This window comes from Ursus arctos, unplaced genomic scaffold (assembly GCF_023065955.2).
Source record: "Ursus arctos isolate Adak ecotype North America unplaced genomic scaffold, UrsArc2.0 scaffold_16, whole genome shotgun sequence".
NCBI lineage: Eukaryota > Metazoa > Chordata > Mammalia > Carnivora > Ursidae > Ursus > Ursus arctos.
The window spans coordinates 54,327,287-54,346,336 of NW_026622830.1; the positions used below are offsets into that span (position 1 = coordinate 54,327,287).

The 19,050-nt window shown below is 43.5% G+C and overlaps 1 protein-coding gene across 2 annotated transcripts in view; it reads right to left on the reverse strand.

Annotated features, from left to right (window-relative positions):
- The window catches only part of LOC125281940 (ral guanine nucleotide dissociation stimulator-like), a 50,020-nt gene extending 49,582 nt beyond the window's left edge, over window positions 1-438 (reverse strand). For both annotated transcript variants that reach the window (XR_008959542.1, XM_057312877.1), the window contains exon 1: window positions 203-438. The gene's annotated coding sequence lies outside the window, so the exon portion shown is untranslated. The remainder of the gene's footprint in view (window positions 1-202) is intronic.
- Window positions 439-19,050: the final 18,612 nt, after the last annotated feature.

Genomic DNA, 19,050 nt, shown 5'->3' on the forward strand with positions numbered 1-19,050 from the left:
CTTTCTTCCTCCACAGCCCCTTCATAAATTCATCATCCTTACTACGAGGACAGAGTGCTATGAAACACCATCCGACACCACCATTAAAAAGACACGGCCTGTATGGTTTATTCCAAAATTCCATGCATTAATTGCCTATATGTATAGACACACTCCGCCTCCATCTCAGACATCTGGTATTTCTCTGTAAGAGTAGAAGTACCTTTGTCTCGCTGCTTCTTTTCCTTTTGTTCACTTAGTTTGTCTAGAGGTAGGTTTGTCATCTCAACTCCGTAACAGTTCTCGCCAGCACTGCTGTCTAGGAGTCCATGACGTTGGCCCACTCGTTTATGAGTTCTTCCCATTCCGTGAGGGAGGACAGCACACCAAGGAAGTCATCCCAGAGCTCTTGAGAAATGTACACACACAGGTTTGCTCGGATCCACGCCACCATGAGTGTCTAAAACCAACAAGCCAACAAGAGAACTGAATCACCCTCATTTGGAAGAAGAATGAGTTTTAACAAAATATTTTAAATTACTAGGAATAAAATGAACTTTAAAATAAAAAGCACTTGATCTTGATTTTCTTTTAGCGTCTCAAAATTTATTTGATCAACTGTAATCAGGATCTGAGCTACGGAGAAATCAGCTATTATCATGAACAAAACTACTGGTTCAAAATCCCCTGGTGTCTGCAGCTAGTCCTGGCTGTAACTTGGGAGAAGACAAAACTCTCGGTATAACAACTATTCTACTTCTTTTTTTTTTTTTTTTAAAGATTTTATTTATTTATTTGACAGAGAGAGAGACAGCCAGCGAGAGAGGGAACACAAGCAGGGGGAGTGGAAGAGGAAGAAGCAGGCTCCCATCAGAGGAGCCTGATGCGGGGCTTGATCCCTGAACACCGGGATCACGCCCTGAGCCGAAGGCAGATGCCCAACGACTGATCCGCCCAGGCGCCCCTGGAATTTACATCCTAAAATAATCATTTTGATTCCTGTGGTTTCTGTACCAGTGAACTTGCTACCTGATGGGATTCCTTTGGGCCCACCCTCCCTTCATGGGAGAAAGGAAAAGGCTGGACTCCACAGCCCTAGGGGCCCCTGCCAGGTCAGTCCTGCCTCATTTCTATGCTTTCCACCAGGTGCACACAGAGCTTTCCCTTTAGTGCTGACTCAAGGACATCCAGAAAAAGCATCCAGGGGACACCTGGGTGGCACAGCGGTTAGGCGTCTGCCTTCAGCTCAGGGCGTGATCCCAGCATTATGGGATCGAGCCCCGCATCGGGCTCCTCCATTGTGAGCCTGCTTCTTCCTCTCCCACTCCCCCTGCTTGTGTTCCCTCTCTCGCTGGCTGTCTCTATCTGTGTTAAATAAATATATAAAACTAAAACTAAAAAAAAAAAAAAGAAAAGAAAAAGCATCCAGAACACAGGTGTGGTAACGGGGCCCCACTGAGGACTTCCAGGAGGGAAGTGGCCACCAGAGCTGGTTTGCAGCAGCCCTGAGCACTGAGCACAGAGGCCAAAGCCCACTGACAGCAGGGCTGACCCAGCCAGGCCGCCCCAGGGCAGCGATGGGTGGGAGGAACACGTAAAGGACGGGCTGGAGAGGCATTTTACAACTAGAACTGAGGGGCATGAAGAAAGAGGGTTACAGAGTGGCTCTGAGGTCTCTGTTGCTGACAACGTCTGAAAGCACCTCCTAAGCTGGAGTGATGCGCTCATCATGGGACGGGGGCGTGGGAAAAACCCACAGCACTGTGTACTTTCGGGGTATTATAAATACAGAGACACCAAACAAAAACAAAGGAGAAAAACGAAAACATTTCGCATAAGCACATTTTCATGACGCCACTATATGTTTGACGGTACTATTATTCGGTCATTCTGACAGTCTGTCATTTCAGATAATTGGTTTACCAAAGTGAATTCAAAGCTTCAAATTGGAAGCAATAAAAATCAGTTAACAGCATTTCAGAGCAATTAACAACCGCTCCTGGGCTTATGAAGAAGGATAGAAAACACCAGTTGCATTGCTTTTCCACAAAGCAGTCTGATGACAATTTAAAATGGAAAAATCTACTATTAAGTAATATGACTACTTTTCATTCAGTAACATTTTTAAAGCCAATAATAAAAATAAACTATCAAAGTGCTGGATACTTACCTTCTTCATAATTCACAGAAACTGTTACAGAAGATTGATTATCATCTTACTGTTCACTTTGTAAAGCCATCAGTAAGTGGAGGCTTTGACGTTCTAATTATTATGTTGAAAAACAGAAACATGTTTTACAGAATTAATGAATTTGAAATAAACTTACCATGTCTTTTTATTCATTGTAAGCTCCATTATCATGCGCCTACGAATAATCAAAACAGCTTTACAGGCATCAGCTTGTTCTCTTAAGAGCATGGGAACTTCAGGACATGGTTCCAACAAAAAGACGTTTGCTGCATTGGTCAAAAATACCTTGAAATCAACAAATTTTACAGTAAACATATAAATGTAACTAAACACATAAATCTGAACAAATTTTTCTTAAAGATAATGATATTAATTTCCCTCTACTAAACAATCACCTTGGAGTCATTTCAACTAAGGCAAGTGGTACCAACACATACTCAAGATTCTTTAAAATGCTTCTCTTAGAATCACCTGACACACTTGAAAGACCTTTCCTAGAAAAAAATTATTAATACAAATTAATAGTGCAACTATAGAAAATTTATGAATCAGAAAACTTTCTGAAGACTTCTTTTTACATTACCTCAAAAGAAAAGGGGAAAACAGTAAGATAGGATCACTGCTTCTGGGTGAGAAATTTTGGGGTCGGGGACGGGGAGAGGAAGAGGAGCAGTGGTCAGACAGTGGCTGGGAAAAACCATCTGATTGCTGTGGAATCTCCCAGCACATGAACTTTGCAGGTAGGAAGCACGGCCAGCACCACCCAACACGGGCGCAGATCTCTAGTAGCTGTAGGGAGGCAGGAAACCGGCACGGCCACATGGTCAACAGTACAGAGCTTCCAGGTGCATATACCTTGACTAGGAGAACGATATTAGGCAGTAGGATATAAAACCTATGTGAATTCTTGAGATAAAAACAGATTTAAAAAAACTTAGATGACCAGCCAACAGCTCTACACTCTACCTCAGACCTTTGGGGTACAAGTTCACTGTCCATTCCTGTCAGGGATGTTTCAGTAGAAAATGGTGAGACGCACAGATGTGGCCTGTTACGTAGTCGTAAGTGACTGCTTAGGGGCACTACAGTAAAGTTACCACTGTGTTACTACTGACACAGACGACACCAGTGACCCTTCAGTTTAGGAGACTGAGTTGTCAGTCTGGTGATGAAGGTGGATGGGTACCATCTACCTAGATCCTATGCCTTCTTAAGTCTCCCTTGTGTTCAGCAGTACAAATTCAAAGGATCTGGGAACAAACAGAATTCTCTGGCTCACCTGGGAATGAAATCTATCAACACAACATCTTAAAATAGATGCACAAACGGACTGAAGAAATTAAAATAAACATGCTCAAAAGTCAAGTGGGTGAATTTAAATATTGACAGCCTCTAAGATTATCTTGTGCAAGATTAAAAAGGTGTCAGGGCCTACTTTTCTAGAAAGAATTACTAAATAAGCACTGTAATAATTGGTAACAGATGATAACAGCAATTGTGAAGACTTTCCTAGCTTTCAAGTGGGAAAAAGGAAAACAAAGAACTTTTTGACTAACCAACTCTAGCAGTGGTAGTATAATTTTAGTGGCCATTTTATTTTTTTACTACCCTGACTGTGATCAAGACCTGAGCTGAGAGATCAAGAGTCGGAGGCTTAACCGACTGAGCCACCCAGCTGCCCCTCGCGGCCATGTTTTTGGAAGACGTATGGCATAGACGATCTGCTGCAAGACAGATCTTTCACTCAAGGTATTTGGTTTCTTGATGTGAATTGGAAACTTTGCATACTCCCAAGTAAAAGTGAGGAGTCTTCATATATTATATTCTCCGCTCATTTTCTTTTTTAAAAAAGATCAAAATGCCAACTCCATGAATCTTTCTTACTACCATGTCAGTACTGGTTAAGGTAAAAATTAAAAAAAAATTAATACGTCCAAATTGTACCTCTCAACAGCAACTGGAGAAGAGTACTAGCTTATTCAACCTGTACTTGGCCACTTTTTCCTAATGAACCAAGGAAAGGACCAAAGATACTGGATACAAAGAGAACAAACACAGCTATTAGAATCCAAACTAAACATTTTTGAACACTGTTGTGCTACAATCAAGTGGAAAGTATTTTTTCTTGGTTTGGCCAAGTCGATGTAACTCATCCTTTCAGAAAGCAAATTAATACTCTCCTGAACCTAGGGAGATACTGGCAGTGGGATGGCTGAGGACGGCATATGGCAATCCACTTGGAGGACAAGGAATACCAAGGGACACAGGCTAGGGACTCCGGCATGCACTTCTCTGGTGAGGGCACAGATTTTCCTAACAACTGGCACCAGAGTTCTCTGAAGCTACTCAAGTAAAATCATCTTCATTTTGTTTCAAGTTGATTTCCAATTATTTGCTGATTTTCACTGAAAAATGAGAAGATTCAATAGTTACAGAGTATTAAACTGCTAATGAACCTGAAAGCAAAAAGGATACCATGACAAGGAATCCTACTGAGAGATGGATGACAAAAGCATGTCATTGAAAATTGGGCAACAGGCAAGCTATGCCTATGCTACCTCAGGTGGATATGGGGTAGAGGGTGGGCGCCAGGGAGCAGGGGAAAAAGAGGCATTCTGTGTTTTCACTTAGAGACCTAACAACCTTCCACGTAGATGGGGGCCAAGAGGTAATCAATCTCCCAATCCCCATTTTTGAGGTAAAATCCTGAGGTCTGGGAAGATTAAGTGATCAGCCAAAGTTGTTCTTTCCAATGTTCCCAAATGGCACTGGTTCTATTTAAATATTCATACAGATAAAGATTTAAAAAGTAGAGCATTTATCATCAAACAGGCAATTTTTAAGAAGAATATTCTTTATGGGATTATAGAATCACCATGCTTGTCTTGCAAATTAGAGTCCAGATGACGGACTAACTCCCCATATGTGTTCAGGACATGCTTTTTAAGATTTGGATCTCAGTCATTTCACATTCACTGCGTAATAATCCCTCTCAAAAACCTGCAACCGGCTCATAGGTCTCCTTCGACTAGAAAAGAATTTTTACAAACTGAAGATGAGCGGTCAGGAAGAAAACTCAGAATGAGAACTTAAGGGCTGTTTACTGACAGGTAGATACAAATATCCCCGTACTTTAATGATGCTATCACAATAAACAAAATGTTCAATGGACTCCAAGCGGAGGTCTTTATGTTTCCGGCCAGCCACGTACCTGCAGCATAGCCTGGGCCCCGGCTTTCCCGTTCTTATTTTCTTCTTGCGTCACACATCCTCTGCTCACTGCACTCGTGAAGGAGTATGTTCGTCCCCAACTGGAAGATCGCTTATGACGAGAACCGTCAGATGAGGTCTTTAGAAGATAAAAACCAGTTCACGGAGGGGGAAGAAGTACATGTTCACATATTTAATTCCTTACACTTACTAAAATTCATGAGAATAGAGGTTTTAGAAGGGCGAGTCTTTTTTCCATTTTGTTCACCACCTCCAGCACCTCAAACAGTGCCTAGTGTTTAGTATGTGCTGAAGAAATAAACACAGGTCCAGTGACTGAATGAGTCTCTAAAACAGATCTTTAAAATGTGTGATAAATTCCATTTGCTTATCTATTCGTTTTGACCTCATGACCAGTTATTAAAATGATTTCACCAATATTAAAAAATCAAAAATTATGGAATACAGATATTTAAAAGTGATATGCCTTTGATTACAAATAGTCTTAAATGTTTGTTGTTAATTGCTACAACACCCACTTTTAGAAATAATTTCTCAGGGGCGCCTGGGTAGCACAGTGCTTAAGCGTCTGCCTTCGGCTCAGGGCGTGATCCCGGTGTTCCGGGATCGAGTCCCACATCGGGCTCCTTCGCTGGGAGCCTGCTTCTTCCTCTCCCACTCCCCTGCTATGTTCCCTCTCTCGCTGGCTGTCTCTCTGTCACATAAATAAATAAAAATCTTAAAAAAAATAATTTCTCAGACTAGTTTCAAAACAGCATGCCAGAAATAGAAATATGACAGATATTTTGTTTCAGGAAGAGATCCCACTGTGTCGTTTTAGGTTTATCCAGCCTCTAGCTTTACCTAACCAGGACGAAAAGTTCCATTCCAGCAGCACTCACTCTAAGGACAGCACCCAGCCCTGAAGTGAGGCTTCTTAAGAGAGGAGATAGCACTCATTATTGGGTTAGTCCTTTCGGCTGCTCTGGGCAGGCCACTGCACAAGACAAGACTGCCAAAACATTCTAAATTTAGTTTCTCAAATGCTATTTGTTTAAACATGTCAATACCAATACGGCAGTGACATTTTTAGTCTCATACGCAGACGTGTGAACATACGATGGTTCATAAAACAACTCTGCCGCCACAGTGAATGACGAAGCTGCCATGCACAGCCGGACCTAGCCTGAGGGGAAGGAGGTGACCAATGATCCTGAAGACAGCCCAGAAGCAGCCTCACTGAAGCAGGTCCTCACGGAACCCAGCAACTGGAGAGCAGCAACTACGATAAAAGAGCCCCGCTGGCCTGTGCCCCACTGACTGGCACCCTCGCCCGATCGGGTAGACTTTGCTAAAATACGGGTACTCCCAACTGAAACAAGCGACAACGTATTACCTCTTTGCTGTCAGTCTCTGAAAATCCTAATTTTTCAGCATCTTGTAGGGCAGCTTCTTTTTTATCTGGTTCTTCCATGAACACAGGTTTGTCCTGGAGGATCCACTTTCTGTACACTGGAACTACCTTCCTTGTTACAGCGATGTCACAGGAAGGCAACAAAAACGCCTAAAATAAAAAGAGAAGACTCTCTTTAACTCCACACCTGCTCAGATCACTGTAACAGACACATAACAGACATTTCTAATCACCACCACCAAGTTCAGACTTTCCTCTGAAACATACGGAGCCAGATATTTTTGTGCACACCAAACTTGCTGAAGAAAAAAGGCATTTTCAATTGGGCCAGAAAATGTCATGCAATTTACAAATAACTTCTGTATTCTGAATATTTTTTTCACAAAAATAGCCAACATGCATGCCTACACAGATACTTTAAGTGGCTACATAAACCATAACAGTTATACAACCCAATGAATTAGAAATTGAGTATAAGACAACAGACAGACTACTGCAGCCAGCTGCAGCCAACTGTCACATCTCCGCTAACTCCATGTGCAGGGATGTCATGCTGATGACGGAAGGATTATTTACACCACAGAAGTTGGCTAATAACTGGAGCCGTTCTTTTTTCTTCCCCTTTGTCTTTCTCTTCCTTCCTTCTTTTTCGCCCCTCCCTTTCACCTTACCATCCCTTTCTGGGAGCCCACATTCACCAGCATACCAATGAGTCAAGACTGTACTCAGGTGTCTGTACTCACTGGTATGCTAGTGAATGCCGCTCGCAGAAAACACATGAAAGAGAGCCTCTGGCCAGCTGTAGCACTGTGCACATTGATGTGAACTTTCTTTTTTCCGATTTCTCACATTTATTTGAGAGAGAGAGAGAGAGAGCATGTGCCCAGCAGGGGAAGGGCAGAGGATGAGGGAGAGAGCAAGCAGACTCCAGCACTGAGCACAGAGCCTGACACGGGGCTCAATACCATGATGCTGAGATCACTGCCTGAGCCAAAACCAAGAGTCAGACTTTAGCCGACTGAGCCACACAGCACCCCATGAACTTTTGAACATTACAGACTCTCTTTACACATATGCATGTAAGACTTCTGATTTAATGTAAGATTCCAAACATATAAACAAAACGGTAAAGGAGAAATGTATTTGCCTTTTGAGTATTAGCTCTAAGGAATATTTCTGACTGAGGGGTAAACACAAAGGAGAGGAACTCAATACTACAGAAGTGTTTTCATTCCATAGATGAAAAATTAAGCTGAGGCTCAGAACACATGAGATATTTTCCCAAGGTTACAAAGTAAGTTAGCGATGATTCTAGGTCTTGAAATCTCAAGATTCAGAGATTTCATACTGTCCTTAATGTTTATGCTACAGGATCCAATGACAGGCAGACTTTAGTGTAACAAGGATTCATGCAATATATACATTTCCATCGATGTCACATCAAATTGCAGAATAGAGGAGTCTGTGTTATAACAAGAAGGTAACATATCAATGTAACAAATATTCTGACATGTATCTCAAGAAAGATCAATAAAGACAAAGAAGAGTATGACAAACTACAATGGTGTCCCACTCTAATGTTGTTCCAAATTGTATTACAAATATTTTCACACATATAATAAAGTAGAAATACTTTAAAGTGAATACCATGTACTGCCGCCTAGATTCTACCATTAGCATTTGCTAGATTTGCTTACCACATACCTATCAACCCACCCCTATTTATCCTTCTTTCAACCCATTTTATTTTTGATGCATTGCAAAGAAATCTGCAAACATCAGTACATTTCACCCCTAAACATTTCAACATGCATATCACTTCCTTAGAGTTCAAAATTTCTTTATGGTACTTTACATAAAATTTATAAATCAGGAAATGCACAAATGTTAAGTGGACCATGTGATGAGTTTGGACAAATGTAGACAATGAGGTAATCCAAATCCAAAATCAAAGGTATATCATGTTATCCTCCTAAGAAGCAAAGAGAAATGTTCTCTGTAGGAAAATAAGGTCACAGTAAAACCCAAATGATTTGTACAAACTGTCTGGTTAATATGATATGTAGCATATTCATTAAAAATCAGAAATATGAGAAAAGAAGTCAACATTAACAACACCACAATAAAAACCAGACAATACTTTAAAGACATAGGAGATCAGGATAAAGAAAGTTTCAAAAAGAAATGGAAATGGAATTGAAAAATAAAATAACCAAAATGAAAAACTCAGTGGGTATGGATTGACAACAGAATGGACATGGCTGAAAACAGGATGAAAAAACCAAAGGAAACACCCAGAGTGAAGCACGGTGAGACGAAAGGACGGCCTACTCAGAAAGGAAGGCAAGAGAGAGAACACAATGAAGAGCTGCTCCTATACTTGGCTGCAGAGGCACAAGGAAAGAAGATTAGCAAAAGAGGGCAGAAATGATATTTGAGGAGAGAATGCCCGAGAATTTTGCCAAAATTGGTAAAAGATGTCAATCCACACACTCAAGAATCACAAACAAGCAGGGTAAATACAGAGTACCTTACAGTAAAAGTGCTGAAAACCAAGAACAATCAGAAAATCTTACAAGCTTCCAGAGGAAAAAAGAGACATTTCCTCCAAAGGAGCAACCACGTGACCTCACATGACTTCTCAAAGACAATGCAACAAATATTCAATGCGCAAAGAGAGAACAGATGCCTGGGTAGAATTCAATATCCAGAAAAACTGCACTTCCAAACCAAAAGCAAAATAGAGAAATTTTCAGATACAGAAATGAGAAAAACTTTTACCAGGAGATCTGACCTAAGGGAAATACTAAAAGTTATTCTTTAGGCAGAAGGAAAATAATTCTGGATCAGAGATTTAGGAAGAGATAAAAGTGCAATAAACAGGTAATTATTTGGATAACTCTAATTGGATAAAATATATATATGAATATATATATATATATATATATAAGAATAAAACTGGGTAAAATAATAAATATGAAAGAGATAATATATGTGTACACATATAAATAATATATTCATAATATGGAATTCAAATACAGATGGTCCTCAACTTAGGACAGTTCAACTCAGAAGTTTTCAACGTTATGACAGTGCGAAAGTCACGCATAGTCAGTAGAAACTGTACTTTGAATTTTGATCTTTTCCTGGGCTAGGGATATGTAGTATGACACTCTCTTGTGGCGCTGGGCGGTGGCAGTGGCTACAGCTCTCAGTCAGCCCTGGGATCGCAAGGATAAACACCTGATACACTTACTACCGTTTTGTACCCATACAACCATTCTCTTTTTCACTTCTAGTATGGTATCCAATAAATTCCATGAGATATTTAACACTTTATTATAAGCTAGGCTTTGTGTTAGATGAGTTAGTTTACGTCCATCAGCTCCTCTGTAAGCCTTCCTGTCTGTCTGCCAGGCTGCTCTCTGTTTATATCCTGCCTTACCCATCTCCTCTCTGCCAGGCTCTTATTTGCTTCTCTAGCTAGCCAGGCCAGCAGTCAAATAGACACACGTAGGAATACCTGGAATGATACTCTACAAACATCAACAGTGGTTGCTTAATGGCAGTATTTTGAGTGATTGGCTTGGGACTCTATTTGTCTAATGAACATTCACTTTTTAAAACATAAAGTTATTTTTTAAAACAAAACCAACACCAACAAAACAACACAATCGACAAATAACCTTTAGAGCAGTGCTTTGAACTTTTCAGACCCATAACCTAAGTAAGACATTTTACGGAAACATATATGCATTTGGATAATAAATGTTGTTTTAGAAGGTTTACAAAGAAATACTAATCCTTAGAATATGCAGTGTACTCTGAAATGTTTCAGTCCATCCTATTCTATTCTATTCCATTATTTTAAAACAATACTGGCCTTTTTTTTAAAGATTGTATTTATTCATCTGGGAGAGAGAGACAGAGCACAAGCAGGGGGAGAGAGAGAGGGAGAAGCAGACTCCTCGCTGAGCTGGGAGCCCAGTGTGGGGCTTGATCCCAGGACCTGGAGATCATGACCTGAGCCGAAGGCAGACGCTTAACCATCTGAGCCACCCAAGCGCCCCAAAAGACTGGCTTTTGATACGTTGACTTCATGACCTACAAATGGTCACAACAGGTAAGAAAAACACTGGTAAGAAGACAAGTTTCCAGCGGAGTGACCCCGAGACCAGAACTGCCCCACCTGAAGCTTCTACCACTCACTGCTAGCCTGCCTGCTGGGGGCAGCAGTAAACTGAGGCTGCCCTGAGCACCACTGAACCTCGTCTCCCCTCACTTACCATCTGTTTCCACTGTCTGCAACCTACCGAACCATCCAGGCCAAGGACACTTGCACAGTTAGCCCCTGCCACGAGCCTCTCTGCGCTCGGGGCCCCTTGTCAGCATTTATTTCGACACCACACCCATGGACATCTGACCTTCTTCCATCATGCACTGTTCTCTGGTGCATACACACACATCTTACCTCCCTCACTGAGAACATGAGCTTGCTGAATGCACATTTTAAACCTTAATGGCCTTTAGGCCTAAATATTAAATAGTCTCTGAACACTTTAAAATTGAAAACGAAATCACTAGGAAACAAGTCACATTTTGCCATCCTGAAAAGAACAATAAAGAGAAAGACAATTATCATATGGTTTCACTCATTTATGGAACATAAGAAGCAGGAAGATCGGTAGGAGAAGAAAGGGAAGAAGAAAGGGGGGGTAAACAGAAGGCGATATGAACCACAAGAGACTATGGACTCTGGGAAACAAACGGAGGGCTTCAGAGGGGAGGGGGGTGGGGGAATGGGATAGACTGGTGATGGGTATTAAGGAGGGCACGTATTGCATGGTGCACTGGGTGTTATACGCAAGTAATGAGTCATGGAACTTTACATCAAAAACTAGGGATGTACTGTATGGTGACTAACATAATAGAATAAAAAAATATTATTAATTAAAAAAAAAAGAACAGACAAAAAAATCCCGCCCCCCCCCCAAAAAGAACAATACATCATTGACCACAAGAGGGCAATAGAATGCAAATGTTAAAACCCATGCCCCTTCAAGAATCTCTACTTCGTATTTTCACATGCACAACCCTTACAGTTTAAATTTCACATATATGCTTTCAAATTAGATTTGATGAAGAATAATGAGAAGGTGTAAATAAAATGTTTTTTGCCTTCACGGCACAAAGATGTCTCAGAAGTTCGGTCATGAATACAAATGGCTAACAGACACATGAAAAAATGTTCAAAATCATTAGCCATCAGGGAAATTCAAATCAAAACCACACTGAGATACCACCTTACGCCAGTTAGAATGGCAAAAATAGACAAGGCAAGAAACAACAATTGTTGGAGAGGATGTGGAGAAAGGGGATCCCTCCTACATTGTTGGTGGGAATGCAAGTTGGTACAGCCACTCTGGAAAACAGTGTGGAGGTCCCTTAAAAAGTTAAAAATTGAGCTACCCTATGATCCAGCCATTGCACTACTGGGTATTTACCCCAAAGATACAGACGTAGTGAAGAGAAGGGCCATATGCACCCCAATGTTCATAGCAGCAATGTCCACAATAGCTAAATCGTGGAAGGAGCCGAGATGCCCTGCAACAGATGACTGGATTAAGAAGTTGTGGTCCATATATACAATGGAATATTACTCAGCTATCAGAAAGAACGAGTTCTCAACATTTGCTACAACATGGACAGCACTGGAGGAGATAATGCTAAGTGAAATAAGTCCAGCAGAGAAAGACAACTATCATATGATTTCTCTCATCTATGGAACATAAGAACTAGGATGATCGGTAGGGGAAGAAAGGGATAAAGAAAGGGGGGGTAATCAGAAGGGGGAATGAAACATGAGAGACTATGGACTATGAGAAACAAACTGAGGACTTCAGAGGGGAGGGGGGTGGGGGAATGGGATAGACCGGTGATGGGTAGTAAGGAGGGCACGTATTGCATGGTGCACTGGGTGTTATACACAACTAATGAATCATCGAGCCTTACATCGGAAACCGGGGATGTACTGTATGGTGACTAACATAATATAATAAAAAATCATTAAAAAAAAAAAAAAAAGAAGTTCAGTCATGAGAAGTCTGCAGTTACCTACTTGGCCCAAGCTACTTCAGAACTGAATTTAGATTGGAGTGAGGACTAAATGGAATGCAGTATTTAGAGCACCCTCTTGCCAGCGGTGCAATGTCAATAATGGATGCAGACAAAACTTTCCATATAATAAATTAACAGTTTACCCAATAAAGGTAAAACCACATCAGTTTAGCATTATCTCGTGTGCAAAACTTACAAGCTTTGTCAATCATATCTAGTCTTACAGTAAGCACTGGCGTCCAAGAGCTTAAAACATTGCTACAGATCAGGGCCTGCAAAGTATGGCCTGTCATCCAAATCCAGCCTGCCAAGTGACTTTCCTAAATAAAGTTCCCCGGGAACGCAGCCACGCTTCTTCGTTATGTGCTGTCCATGTCTCCTTTCTCACTACAAAGACAGAGCTAAATAGCTGTAACAGAGTCCGTGTGATCAACAAAGCCTGAAATACTATGATCTAGTCCTTTACTCTATAAAGAATATGACCTCTATCCTCAATTATATGACCGTAATCACTTGAACTCAAATTAAATGGTTAGAAGTACCTTCCGTGGGTACAACAGGAACGCAACAGGGCAACGTTAACGGACAGACTCGGGTAGATTTTTAAGTCCTGGACTATTATGATAAAACAATGTTTTGTCAGCATGACATATACAGTATAGGCTAGAAAGGGATGACACAGCAGGTGCGGGGCTCCAGGGAGCATGCTGCTAACCACGGCCAAAGGAAAAGGAGGGAGCAGGAGTGCGAAAGCCCCCTGCATGGCTTGTCCAGGGATGGCTCACTGGAGGAGCTGGAGACGAGAAGCACGGGAGGGCTGAAATTAATACGCACACAAGGACACGAGCCCCGTTAAACAAGTGGTCAAGTCATGAGGAGAAGCTGATGTTAGGGAAGAAAATAAGCTCAGCTCTGGCCTCGTCATCATCAAGACACCACTAGAAAGTCAGACAAGGTCACCAGGGGGCATTTTAAAAGGCAAGTGTGCAAACAAGAAGCAAGGTCCAGACAAAAAGCTTGAGTGAGAGTCTCACGCCACATGGCTGCTGGCTCCGAGCCCGAAGGAAGCAAGTGTGGAGTTACAGCAGAAGAGGCTCAAGCCCAGAACTTGGTCAATTCTTGGAATCTGGGGTCAAAGAAAACAGAGGCCAGGAAATGAGACAGAGAAGACACAGTCAGGGAGTGAGAATATTACACTAATATTTTCTTAAGTCCAACCTTTTTATTCACTAAAATACAAAATACGTGAACACCTCCAGATTGCTGTGGATTACACTGGGACTTTCATTGTTGGTTGATTTTTCCTTAATGACAGTCTCAGAAGTGAAAGGGTTCACCGCTATCTAGAAGTCTTGCCCCTCCTCGGAAAGCTCTTCATACTGCGCATGCACCGGTCACGTGTGTGCACAGGGCTCCTCCCCTTCTCCCCACGGACCACAGGTCTCTGCCATTCAGGGGCCTCACCTTCTGTGCGTGTGCCCAGACTCAACAGCTAGTCCCCATCACATGCACACACCCACAAAAGAGCCAGGCTCTGTCTCCCAGGGCACCGGTACCAAGATGCAGGTGGCCAGTGGCTCCAGCCCACACCACAGGTCGGCTGTCTTCTCTGCTGCACCGCGGGTTCTGTTTCCTCTGTCAGAGCTTCTCCACAGCAGCACGACTAACATTTGAGGCCTGATGTTCCCTGTCGTGGGCGAGTGCAGGCCCTGTCCTATGCCTGTAGGATAATCACTGGCTACTACCCACTAGAGGCCAGCAGCATTGCCCTCTCTCCAGTTGTGACGACCAAAAATGTCTCCGGACAATGCCCCTGGGGGGGCAGAGCCAGCCCCGGTTGTAGCTCAGGGCTGCTAATCGTTGCCCGGCCTCTGGTCTCTCTCTGCCATCTTCTTCCGCACTTGCACCTGCTTTCTTGTTTGTACTTCCCCTCCCCTTTCACTCACCACAGTGGCCACCACCAGGGTGCTGTACCAGCGTCATCCCTTGCTTTCCCCTTATTCCCCTCCCCAGCCAACTTTTTCCTCTTACGTCATAAAAACCTCAATCACACGTTCATGCCATGTGTGTTTGCAGGGAAAGTACAACCATCTGCAGAGCCTCCACAGAGCTCCCTCTGGCCCTTGGGACAACACCAGCCTGGGGCTCCTCTTTGCCATGTTCATTGGTTGATGAGTATTCAGCAAGAGCTTTCTTCCCACCTACCTCTGGGTTTCAAGTTTCTTACCGACACGTGAGGATATTTTTGGAATGATGTGCTCAGATATAGAATTTCCCCTCCACATGTAGGAATTTTACAAAAACAAAATCTTAAAGAATCATACACAAAATCACAACACTCCGCATGAGAAATTAAAAGCAGGATTAGAGGGATCATTATTCAGTCCAGTAATGTAGCCCAACTCATCAGTAGTATTTCTTGCAGGACTATGCACAAAAGAACAAGAACAAGTCTCTTCAATTTCATGAACTTATCACACACACACACACACACACACACACACACACACACACACACCTGCGTTAGCAGACGTCAACTATCCGGGAGCTGAAGAAGCCACACCAATTCAAAGTCCCATCAGCCTGGGGTGTTCTGGATCCTCTCCACCCCCACCTCCACCTGGCATTTCTCTTTCACCGTGGTCACTGATATTTACGGCAGTAAGTGTAGAGAGGACTGGGAACACCCTCATTTGATGACTGGCCATTTTGGAAATCTCCTTTTGTGAAACACCTGTTTTTTCTAAAGAGTTGTCATTCCCCCTCCCCAACCCCCATCTGACCTGTAGGCATGCCTTACATATTCAGGGCACGAGGCCATTGTTAGACTCCTATCTTCTGCCACTCCAAGACCTGTCTTTCACTCTCTTGGTGGTATCTTGCAAAACTTATTTTAAAAATCTTTTTATTTTAATGTTCTCTTTTGAGGAAGAAAGTTCATAATTTTTATGCAGCCCTATTTATTCGTTTCCTTTTTAGGAAATTCTTTTAATGTTTTGTTTATAAAATATCTGCCTACCCAAACGTTATAAGAAGATCTATTTTTTCTAAAGTTTTATTACTGACGTTTAAAAAAATGTAATAGGGGCGCCTGGGTGGCACAGCGGTTAAGCGTCTGCCTTCGGCTCAGGGCGTGATCCCAGTGTTATGGGATCGAGCCCCACATCAGGCTCCTCCACTATGAGCCTGCTTCTTCCTCTCCCACTCCCTCTGCTTGTGTTCCCTCTCTCGCTGGCTGTCTCTATCTCTGTTGAATAAATAAATAAAAAAATCTTAAAAAAAAAAAATGTAATAGTCTCACAAGGAAAACATGCAAACAAAGTAGTAAATACAATTCTTTTGGTTCAGTTAAGGGTGGAAAAAATGCAAGGTACACACAAGTTCTGCTAAGAGTCTTAAGTGTCCATCTTCATTAAAATACACAACTGCCGAACAATGAGTTTCCCTTCTACATCTACTCAGAGCGAGGTCAACAATTTACTGCAGATATTCTGCATGGGGCGGTCATTTGTGGAAGCACACCAGAGTTCATTTTGAACCGAGGACTTACCAGGCACTTCACATGCACTCTCTCCTAAGCCACGCAGCTGTCAGAGAACAGAGTGCAGTGAGCCACGCTTGGCAGGCCAGGAATCGGTGCTCTGCAAGCAGCAGCGGTCGGTCCCGAGCCACGCCTGGCAGGCCAGGAGACGGTGCTCTGCAAGCAGCAGCGGTTGGTCCCGAGCCACGCCTGGCAGGCCAGGAGACGGTGCTCTGCAAGCAGCAGCGGTCGGTCCCGAGCCACGCCTGGCAGGCCAGGAGACGGTGCTCTGCAAGCAGTAGCGGTCGGTCCTGAGGCTGCACGCTCAGGGTCAGACAGGACACAGGAGGCTTTCACTAGGAATGTCATCTCATTTAATGATAAGGAAACAGACTCTGGATCAAACACTGGGCAGCCTGGCTGCACATCCCTGCTGTGACCAGCCAGCACCCTGATGATGCTGACGATGGCCTCAACGGACACATCATGACTACTCAGGGCCTGACAGTGATGGTTATGAGGACGTGACCCACAGCCTCCTTGTAGTCAGCCATGGGCCTGACAGAAGCAGGAAGGATGTGGGCTCTGCACCGGGACCGCCTGGGCTGGGACTCTGGCTCCGTGGCCCATCCACGGTCTGCCATCGCCTCTCTGCACCTTGGTGTCTTGGCAAGGTTGTCGGGAGCGCAGAACACCGAGCACACGCACCGGCACACAATAATCGCGGGCTCCACGGATTACTTATCACCCTAGTCATTACTCCACAAATACTGACTCCAGCACCAACCCCATCCTAGGTACAGCTCCCGGGGTTGGGAAGACCCAGTGAACAGAACAGGCAAAGTGCCGGCTCTCTAAAAGTTTATATACAATTTGTGGTGAAAGTCAGACAGCAAATACACAAACATCCGTGGGGTGGCAGTAAGCGTGACAAAGACAAATAAGCGAGTTAAGGGTGAATAACAAGTGATGAAGCATTATTCCACACAGGGTAGCTGGCAGAGGACACTCTGATTCAGTGACATCTGAATGAAGATCTGAGGGGAGGAAAGGAGTCGTTCAGTCATGTGCAGGGACAAGAGTTCTGACCTGTTGGAAGAGAATGGGTGACAGCCCTGAGGCTAGAGGATGTGTGGGAAGGCAAAGGCAGCTCGAGCCCAGAGCGCAAGCACTGAGTAGGAGGGCTGCAGGGAGAGGTAGGATCGGGAAGTGGCAGATCACAGAGGGCCCTGCACGTCCTGACTACGGAGCTCGGAGCACTGGGAGCACAGCAGGGTCGTCACAGGATGTACGTTTCTCAGACCAGGCAGGTGACAGTGTGTAGGACAGACAACAGGGCCCAGAGGAAGAAGCAGGAGGCCCGGAGGCGAGCACAGTACCCTGGCTGAGAAGTAATGAACCAGGTTAGTATCTCACCCTGTTTTCACTGATGGGAAAGACGCTTCAGGGCTTTAGGTAAGTGGCCCAAGGTCCCACAGGTAGGAAGAGGCAGACAGGGATTCCTCTGCAGCAAGTACATGCACAAATGCCGCGGAGCAGAATGAAACTAAGAGAAGGCCCCTGTGGCTCAAAAACAGAGGAAGAGAACTGACCTTACGCTTGTGCTGGCAGGCCAGCTCTTCAGATCGTGGGAAGGATTCTGGTCCCTGCTTCAATCGGTACAGTCTGGCTTGTCTGTCCCCCCACAGCCCTGCTGAACTGCCCAAGGTTGCCTGATCTAATCGCATTCCATCACCCTGGTTCAGTCCTTAAACCACAGCACCCAACCCCCACAGCCTACTCGTCCACGAGTGCTGACATCCCCACTCCCCTCTCGTCCATGAAACTTACCATTCTCCTTACCCTTCCGTTACTATTCTAAGAGCCTGGCTGCATCCTGAGACACATTTCCACTATTCTGCTGTCTGCCATTCCATGGATTTCTGCATAGCAGCTAAATATAACAGGCCCCAAATACATCGTCCTTTTGCTTCTTCTAAGAAATAACTTCCTATTAAGGCCACTGACACTAACCTCCTCAGTCTTACCACCAACAATGAGCACCAAGATATCCATAAGCTAATCAACTAATGGCGAGGTGGAGTAGGAAGTGTTTGGACAAAGAATCTGTTAACCTTGATACTGAGAAGGGTCAGCTAGCCAGTCTGTGTGTAGTGAAATAAACAAACCACCATTTCCAGAAACAACACAGATATTGTTGTTTCTTGATGGGTCCTGCAAATAATGTGGTATTGGACAACTCTTTCTTACAACAGACTTCCATTTAAAAATCCTCAAAGAAGGATAGAGATAGAAATTCATCATTAGGCAAAAATTACAGCAGTAATAGCTGTAAGAATCATCAATAGTACTGAGATTAATGGGTGAAAATCAATGAGAAACAGAATACCTGCATAGTCTCAATATATCCCCCAGCACGTACTTCTAATTACAAAAGAGAAAACAGTAACTTCACGGTGGAGAAACCTGGCCAGCACCTTAAACCAAGTGATCCAAGTGCAAATCACCTGTAAAAAGGAGTCGCCTCATCATCACAGACTTCCCGATAAGCTGTGCTGTGACGGCTTCAACAGCCTGGCTGTCGTACTCTTGCCAACAACACGCAACGTCAATATAACC